This window comes from Megascapheus bottae, chromosome 4 (assembly GCF_031878675.1).
Source record: "Megascapheus bottae isolate mThoBot1 chromosome 4, mThoBot2.hap1, whole genome shotgun sequence".
NCBI lineage: Eukaryota > Metazoa > Chordata > Mammalia > Rodentia > Geomyidae > Megascapheus > Megascapheus bottae.
The window spans coordinates 18,467,361-18,473,657 of NC_143512.1; positions in this window are offsets into that span (position 1 = coordinate 18,467,361).

The following is a 6,297-nucleotide window of genomic DNA, read 5'->3' on the forward strand; positions in this document are numbered from 1 at the left end:
TCTGTATTCATTTTTAGTTTCACTAAAGGTTTTTATGAGTTAGTTTCTAGAACAAAATGTTATACATATCTCTCTCCCTCTCTTCTGTCTCTCAACCTCTGTCTTTATGTATATACATATATGTCACAGAAGTTCACTAAATGAGGAAAAAAAGATAGGTAGACAGACAGACAGACAGATATTTTAAAAGGCTCTCAGTTTCTTTTCATAGAAGGGCATCTGTGTATTAGCATTTCCAGTTGTGCCCAGGAGCCAAGAAGGGGATAAACACCTCAGAAAGTTGACTTTTCATTATGTCCTTGATCAGCTCACAGCAATGGAAACTTTAGTCCAATTATGGCTTATGTTGCAAACCTAAAGTTTCAATAAAGCTGCTAAATTTGTAAAGAAGATTCTGTTTTAGACCTGCTGGAAATTGCAAGCTGATATCTCCTAGGGTTTCTAAGATACAGTTGTCTCCAAATTGGCCCATTGTGCTGTGCCCTAGGGCAGCACAGCAGTGTTGCAATTGTGTCTAATTAACCTCCTGCTAAACTCAAAATGTCAGAAAGGCAAATCACCAAATAGAGAGGAAGGCTGTTTTTATTTCCAACAAGGATAGAACTAGCTGTTTTAACTGTTGTAGATTTTTAGAGGAAACTACTTTGAAATTTGGCATAATATAAGTATTATTTGCATTTCAAAGATAGGATTTGAATGTATCTTAACTTTGATGAGGTCATATTTTTAAAGAAATTGAGAAAAGCATAGAATTTATTTTAGCTGAATAAAAATTTGGTGGTTAGATTTTAAAGCAGAATTTGGATTCTATGCAAAAATTCTATTTTGTTCATAACACAAGTTGACTATCACAGCTGGGTGTTTTTTTCAATATATGGTAGCCAGGTGGAGATAGTTAAGATTTTGCCTTACAATTCAGTCAGGATAGGCTAAAGTGTGCTGCTATAGCAGCTCCAAAGTCATACCCGCTTTCAATGCCAAAGTGCTATTTTGCACTCATACCACAAGTCCATTGGTTCACCTGGAATGTAGCTGAAGGACCCTTTAAAGCTGTGCTGCCAGCTACTTTCCTAACACTGTGTGTCAAATTACCAAAATTTAGCAAAAAAAAAAAAAAAAGCTTTCTTTGGATCTGTGAGTCAGGAATTCAGGCTTGCCTTAAGTTCTTGGTTTCAAGGTCAGCAAGAAGGCAGTTGCTGTCAAGGTATTAAGACTGAGAGTGATGAAAGATCTGTTTCCAGGATTACATAGTGTTTTGTTTTGTTTTTTTTTTTATAGGTTTCAGTTCCCTGTTAGCAAGACAGACTTTTTAATCTTTTTTTTTTTTTTGCCAGTCTGGGGCTTTAACTCAGGGCCTGAGCACTGTTCTTGAACTTTTTCAAGGCTAGCACTCTAGCACTTGAGCCATAACACCATTTCAGGCTTTTTCTGTGTATGTGGTACCAAGGAATTGAACCCAGGGCAAGCAATATACCACTAGGCCACCCTCCCCACCCCAGCCTTTTTAATCTTACACAATATAATAATAGAAGCAGCATCCCACAACCTTTGCCATATACTATTGATTCATAGTATGTCACAAGATAATCCCACACTCAAGGGGAGAGGATTTCACATGGATGAAGCAGACTGAATTGGGAATGGGGATCAAAGTATTTGCCCACTCTCACTAGGGCAGAAAATAATGTAAATATGAGGAATCATAATCTATCTTTTAATGACAGATTACTTCCTCATTGACTTCATTGGCCATACAAAGTCACATAGCCACATGGTCAAAACCAATCTTGCCTGGAAGGGAGCAATACAATACTATACTATGCCTCTAAGGAAGAAAAATGGAACTTTTATGTACAGTTTCAATGACAAATAAATGTCTGTGCAATATAATTGCTTTGGACTCTTGCTTGTTAAGAGACTCAAGACTACAAACAGATCAGTGCATAGAACCTGAGTAAATTATACATAAAAGAAGTAAATTATACTTTTAGATTAGATTTTAATTTGTGTTCTCTAGAAGTAGGTCCTAAGATAAGAATTTGAGTATATAATTACTTGGAAAGTGATCACAAGAAAATACAAATATGCAGAGAGAAGGGTGGAAAGACAAAAAGGGGGTTGTGATGACAGTTGCAATAATGGGTAACTGGATTTCAAACCTCCTGGAACACACTTCCTAGTTATCCATTTGTAGGATTTAAAAAGGTAGAACTCACATTTTAGTTGACTACTATCAAGCTGAAGTCTATTCTAAAGGGATTGTCTGGACATTTCTAGCTTGTGCCCTGACTATCTGAAAGAAAGCACTCAGGCAGAGTTTCATATACTTGCACAAGGACTCTACTTATGAGGACTGACATGATAATGATGACCGCTTTTATGGGTCAAGGCTCATAGCATCTGTTTCAATTATTATTCTTATCATATGTTGGACTGTCAGTCAAGAGAACTGGATTTTTTATACTATAATTATGCACCAAATAATGATATTTTGTCAACAATGGACTCTAATGCTACAATGGTTTTGTCAGGTTATAAAGGAGTTGAAAAATCCCTATTGTCCAATGAGTTGTAACTGTTATAATGTCATAGAGTTTGAGGTGATGCTGGAGTAAACAAGCAGTCAGTCACATGAAAGGGTTGCACATAAGAGTTACACATTATGTGCAGTATATATTTTATAATAACAGTAAAAGAATGTTATTGATTTGAATATTTACTATAATATAGTGTTTATTAACTTAGAGTATAGAATGTTTTTTTAATTTACAGTAGACTTCTATTACATTGACAGCAACCTCATATATCTTGTGTTTACATGTCTCCTGATTGCATCAAAAGACCACCTTGAGTTATTGAACTGAAAACCATGGTAGCTTGTACAAATGCATTCTATTAGGCTTATATGACAGGAAAATTACCTAACAACACATTTATCAAACCATGTTAAGTAATCCAAGAGATGCACTTAGTATTTTGATATATATGTCACTGAAATTTTGTGCTTTCATGCCCTGAGCTCAGTGTACCTGCAAAATACAGAAGCAAAATATGAACCATAGCTTTCTCTGGTAGGTATCAATAGCTTCTTAATTACTGCTATTATTAACAATCATAAGTAATGAAACTAATAAGCCTGAAGAAACATGCATATTTGCATAATATCACCAAAGGATTCTAGAGAAAGAAGGATGGAAAGAACAGTTGACTATCATTATCAGAAACTTTCCTGGTTGCTTATCCACAGATGGTTGGGATATTTTTGGTCTGCTGAATATACAGAAATAGGAAGATAATTTCATTACTTAAAGTAACTTCTGGTTATATGTATTATATTGCTAGAGTTAGTAAAAATGAAGCATCTATAAACAGGATGTCTTAAACAACAGAAATGTATTTTTCAGTTTCTAGAAGCTAAAAGTCAACCAAGGTCAAGATATCTGTAGAGCTGGGTACAAAGATGATAAGAGAAAGCAAATGATTGACTAGTAATCTCTGACATTGCTTAGCTTGAGGAAGCATCACCTCAGTCTCAGCCTTCATCTTCTGTGCACAAATTTCCCCTTTACATGATGTCAGTCATATTTGGATGCATGACCCCCCTCTTAAATAACTACATCTACAAAGAGCTATGAGTTTATATTTTTAGATGCTGAGGATTAAGATTTCAATAATTCAACCCATAATAATGTGTAGTTCATAAATCCAAAGTGAAAGGTGCCATATAAATCCTAGACTCCATGAAATACCTTCATAACAATATAGATGCTTGTTTCCTTTACATCATAAAAAGTACAAATTAGTTTGATAAGCTTTTATCCCCTTAAATGTTATGGTATATCTCCATAAGTTCCTCAATCTAGGACATATTTGGGTTCAGATTTGTGCTTTTTATGATCCTAGTATCATATATCAAAATACTAAGTGCATCTCTTGGATTACTTCACTTGTTTGGGTTCAGATTTGTGCTTTTTATGGTCCTAGATTTCCTTTATACATGTTGATATAACATTAGGTAACTTAAAGACTCATCCTGGCTAACCTCTAGAAAGGAATTATTCTAGTCATATAGAAGTTTACAAATAGATTTCTGAGTACATATATATTCATAAAATCTACATTTTAGGGATATGAAAGCTAAAACTTGCTGTTCATAAGCTCTTCACTGATTTTTTAAGCCAATACTTGAGAACCTACAGGGTAGAATCTATTTCCCACAGTCATTGGCCTCTGTTTGCCAAGTCTGTTGTCATTTTGCATATTTTTAGTCTTTCTTCTAGGGCAAAATAAAATATTATTTCTTAAAATTCCAGAACACCATATTGGCAGAGCTCCATGATAAACTATGTTGGAAAGTACTGTGTTAATCACAGTGAAATAAATTTGCTTACTGTTGGACTTCTCCCAAAATTTAATGGTATAATGTAAATTGTGACCTGGAGTAGAGAAGGTTGGGATACAAGATCTTTCAATTTTATTTGACTAAAGAAACTTTTTGAAAAAAAAAAGAAAGAAACTTTTTTCCCCCTAGAGCACCTCATAAGATCATTCTGTGCATACATAGAGTATAATAAAATCTGGAATCATTTTCAGGAAGCTGGCCTTTTAGCTCTAACATATTATTCAAAGAAGCTAACAACTCTGGATCTTGCTATTTTCCTCATGTATAAAGCTGAGAAATTTGCTCCAAGATTTCTTTAGGTCTTATAAAAAGTAATTTACAATTTCTGACTCAGGTATGGAATAATGTCATTTAATATAAAATGTATGCTAGTGCTTTTTTTATGCTAGTGCTTTTTATCTATCACATCAACAGCAACTGACCTTCTGCCAATATAAGGTAATATGTTCTACCTTTAGGGAAATATTAAAAAAAGAATCAGGTTTCTCAGGAAATCTTCCACTTTTTTATGAGAAATAGCCCAGATATCTTTCCTTATTTCTCTTCCTCTGTACTCCCATATCACACAAGTCTGTTTTCGGTAATCAGAAGCTATATGTGGAGCAAAAGATGTAATAAAGTGTTATGCTGTTTCTCTACATATCTTCATTATCTCCAAAATCTACATATGTCAACATAAAAATCAATAAAGGTTTACTGACCCTTTTTCCTCATAAAGAAAAAAATGTTTTAATAATTCCTTATAAGCAAAATTTGGACTTGGGTCCCTTCATGAAATCCATAAAATTAGAATTAGGGGGGCTGGGATTTTGGCCTAATGGTAGAGTGCTTGCCTAGCATGCATGAAGACCCGGGTTCGATTCCTCGGTACCATATACATAGAAAAATAAAAGGCCAGAAGTGGTGCTGAGGCTCAAGTGGTAGAGCTCTAGCCTTGAGAAAGTCCAAGGACAGTGCCCAGGCCCTGAGCTCAAGCCCAGGACTGGCAAAAAAAAAATTAGAATTAGGGTAGAGGAATGGTTTAATGACAAGTAAGTGCAATATTGTGGGCAACATTGGACTGATCCAAAGAACAGAATTTCTGATGTTAGAGCATTTCTGCCTGTTGCTAACAGAAGATGACATAAAGGGAAACGTGGATCTCATATAATGTTGCCTACTTTCTTCTCATGAAGGTACTCATGTCTTTTGGAATTATAATTCCAGATGCTGGCAGTCAGGGGAAAAATCTGCCAAGAAGTAGTTCTTAAGAGATTGGTGACTGTCCCAAAGAAACAGAGGCTCAATGGTTTCCCTCATTTATAATAATTAGTACACATCTAGGACTCTCCTAGCAGAGGATTACAGTAGCTCAAAACCTATGTTCATTAGGTTATATAGAATGAGAATGAATGAAAGGATCTCTAGGATATGGAAACAAGAGCTTTATCTTGTGTGATTGTTTTTCTTAATGTACTATGTGATTTCTCTTCTCTTTTGTTGCCTTTGGTCTAATCTCATATTGTTATTGTATCTGAGTTTGTTACCTGGTATATTGTATATATGTTTATTTGTTCATTTGAAATAGGAAAGGAAAGGGGGGAACAAGATGATTGGGGGACGGTGGGGGAAGGAAACGGGGACAAAAACATGAGAAGGTATATCAATGTGTGAGAAGTAATGTACCTACTATCTGGCAAATGTAACTGCAATCTCTCTATACATTACCTGACAATAAAAAAATAGAATAAAATAAGAGATTGGTGTCTATATGCTATAACTACCAGATTTAGCAAATAAAATGTAGGTGACAAATTAAATATGACTTCCAGAGAAACAATATTTTATATGTAAATATATGTATCAAATATATTTAAATTTCATAATGCTTTATGACAATATCATGCTAATACAAA